Source organism: Tupaia chinensis, unplaced genomic scaffold, assembly GCF_000334495.1.
Source record: "Tupaia chinensis unplaced genomic scaffold, TupChi_1.0 Scaffold000289_1, whole genome shotgun sequence".
NCBI lineage: Eukaryota > Metazoa > Chordata > Mammalia > Scandentia > Tupaiidae > Tupaia > Tupaia belangeri.
In genome coordinates, this window is record NW_006159774.1 from 695,190 (window position 1) to 698,130 (window position 2,941).

A 2,941-nucleotide genomic window follows, 5' to 3' on the forward strand; every position below is an offset into this window, starting at 1 on the left:
GAAAGAGCTTGAAGGGCTGTGGGAACAAGCAACATCCCTGCCCCTCTGTACCTTCAACCATGGCCCAACTCATAGTCTCCCTCTACACCTGCTCACAGATTTTGGGAAGCAAGGGAGGGAGGATGTGCCAAGCAGAGGAAATAGGGGGTCTGGAGAAATGAATAGAAATGGAAATTTTATCTAAAACAATTAAAATGAAAAGAGAGAATGTAATGTAACAGAAAGAAAAAAAAAGTGAAGAAAATGAAGTCCTGGGCTTCACTGACACAGCAAGGGAGGCCCAGGGTGGGGACTGCGGGTGTGGCTGGGGCCAGTCCCTGAGCGGGAGAGGCTCTGCCAGCAGCTAGCGGTGCTCGTGCTGCATCGGGGCTGGCAGAGCAGCCAACGGCGGACGTGCTGAGGCTGCTAGGGTAGCTGCTGCCTGTGCTCTGGTGCTGGCCCAACCAGTGGCTTATTGGTGGCTTTGGTGGGGATTTGGCCCTGATGGCTGTGGTACAACAGATGCCAGCCCCTTCCTGCTCACAAGGCCAGTCTCTGGCGATTGCAGTACAAGCTCAGATGGGACTTCTCTTGTCATGCCCAGCTCTGGATAAGCTGAGGCGGCAACAGCCTACACTAGTGGTGGTGGCAGTGGCTCTGCTGGGAGACTCGTGGCATGTCTGGCTGTGGCTTTTTGGCATTGGCAAGGACAGTCCTTCTGGGTTTCAGTTTATCTTAACTTGGGTGACTGTTGGATCAGCTAGTGTCAGCTCCTTCACACTGCTAAGAGTAGCCAAAGCCGTTAGAGGTGGCTAGAGAGATGGCTGGAACCAGCCTTTCTTGGGCAACAAGGACTATTTTTGGTAGCAGAGACAGTTGTTTAGAAGGAAGGCGGGGGGTGTGGCTGGTTAGACTGCTGCAAAAGCAAAGGTGACCCTGGTGAACTTTGATGGTGAGTCGGCCCTGATTGCTGGTGGCATGACCAGTGCCAGCTCGTTTGTTTGACCAAGGTGGGACTTGGGTAGTGGTAGTGCTGAGTCAGCACAGTCAGGACCCGGTGTGCTGAGTCAATGAGAGCATTGGCTGTGGTGTGGTGGTTCGGTCACAATGGCTTCTGGTGTGCGCCTGGTATTGGATTTTTGGTGGTGTTGAAGGCTACTGTTGAGGACTTCGGTGGGCGTTTGGCCTGGGTGACTGTTGGTGCGACCAGCACTTACCCTCAGTACCCACCAGCATGGCTGCTGGAGTCAGTGGCGGTGGCTCGGCTGGGTGGAATAGCCCTTGATCTGTAGGTGGCTCTGGAGCTGCAGGAGGAGAAGACAGCGACATGGTTGGCTTATTGTCTCCCTTCGCACCTGCTCAAAGATTTGGTAAAGGAAGTTGGAGGACATTCCATTCAGAGGAGATAGGGGATGTAGAAGGCCTGAGGCTTGAGAGACCTAGAGTGAGAGGGAGGAAAGCAGGTGAGCCTGGCTTGGGGTTGGGGTGATACTTGGGAGACAATAGGAGAGATGAAGGAGCTGGGGACGGGGACTTCTTCCTCCTATCTCAGCACAACTGGGAGATGGTACAGCAGAGCCCTTAGCGCCCTGCTGGCTCGCTCACCTGTACAGCATGTTGGCTGTTGCCATGTGGACTGACCCTGACTATGTGTTGATGGCCTGACACCAACACACTTCCCCCTCCCCCAGGCCACACCAGTGACTTTTCAAACTGTCCTGTCACATCACTCTAAAATCCCATTTCCTGGTCCACTTGCTATCCATTTTGCATAGGCAGAGACGGGCTTTGAAAAGTCAAGGGGTCGATCAAAGTCTCAGAGAGGAAAAGGGGAGCCTGGCCTCGTCCACTGCCCTCTATCCCCCAGATCAGAAGTGCTGTCTGTGTAGATGTGCAGAGGTACAGGTGGGCCTCACACTTCCAGATCCCCAGCATGGAGGGTCAGGGCCTTTGAATCCTTCTACCATCTTGGCCCTAGAAGTCAGGATGCAGAGGCCCACCTGTTGGGGATGGCTCTGAGAGAGCAGAGCTTGATTCTGGAGACCTGGATGGAGTGGATCCCTCTGCTGTGGGGCGACCCCAAGAGCTCCACTGGGTAGCATCCCAAGGATGCAGACCCCCTCTACTAGAGGTGAATCCTCAGAGAACCAGCCCCAGCTGCATGGACAATCTGCCAGGCATCTCCACAGGAGAGCAGAAGCCTGTGGGCTTTGGCTTTGGTGCAATTCTTAAGCCAACTGAACAAGGAACGGTGAGGAAACAAAAACCACCTAATTCTCAGGGAAGCAGAAGCTGGAAGACACTGCTTTTCCTGTAGCCATCCCCGACACTTTTGGGACAAAGAATAATGTTGGATGATGGTTGGTGCTGCCTCTCCCAAGTCCTTCTAAGAAAAAGCCAAAGCTCCTGAGAGGTCAGACTGGACCTGAGCTCCTGCCTGGAGCCTGACTCAATACTGGCCTGGACACTAGGAGCCAGGGTCCCGGGACGTGGGGAGGGATGGAGCGAGCGAGCAGGCTGAACCTGGCAACAGGTATTAGGCATTTTCTGTGTTCACATACCCTGACCCTATTCTAATGTTTACTTTCGAAATAATTTTCAAATGCTATTTCAACCTTGGTTCTGGGGCAAGTTGTGAGCAAATCTCAGCCTCTTGGTCCGAGCGAAGACCTCGGTCATGCTGAACATGGCAATACATTCCCTCAGGTTTCTCCCCTCTTTGGTGTCTTTCTCACATGGATGACTACCTGGAATACTAAAAAGTAAAATTTCTGCTCTAGTCCCTTTCTCTTTAGGTACCCTCTGGTCTAGAAAGACTCTAAGCTGTACGTGCCTTACCTAGGGAGGAGAAAGGTTAAATTAAATGAGGATTTTGGTTCAGTTTGTCCTGTGCAGGGGCTGACTGGAGTGAGTCCGCAGGCCTTCCCTCGGTGGCTGGCTTTCTTTATTCATTCCTTGTAGG

The 2,941-nt window shown here is 52.9% G+C and overlaps 2 long non-coding RNA genes across 2 annotated transcripts in view; one reads left to right on the plus strand and one right to left on the minus strand.

Moving 5' to 3' along the window:
- The window catches only part of LOC102501819 (uncharacterized), a 25,934-nt gene that overhangs the window by 7,852 nt on the left and 15,141 nt on the right, over nt 1–2,941 (plus strand). The gene's annotated exons all lie outside the window — the stretch shown is intronic.
- Nucleotides 395–2,941, minus strand: part of LOC102501521 (uncharacterized) — a 38,951-nt gene continuing 36,404 nt past the window's right edge. Inside the window, exon 5 of the long non-coding RNA XR_001370497.1 lies at nt 395–1,283. This is a non-coding gene — a long non-coding RNA (uncharacterized LOC102501521). The remainder of the gene's footprint in view (nt 1,284–2,941) is intronic.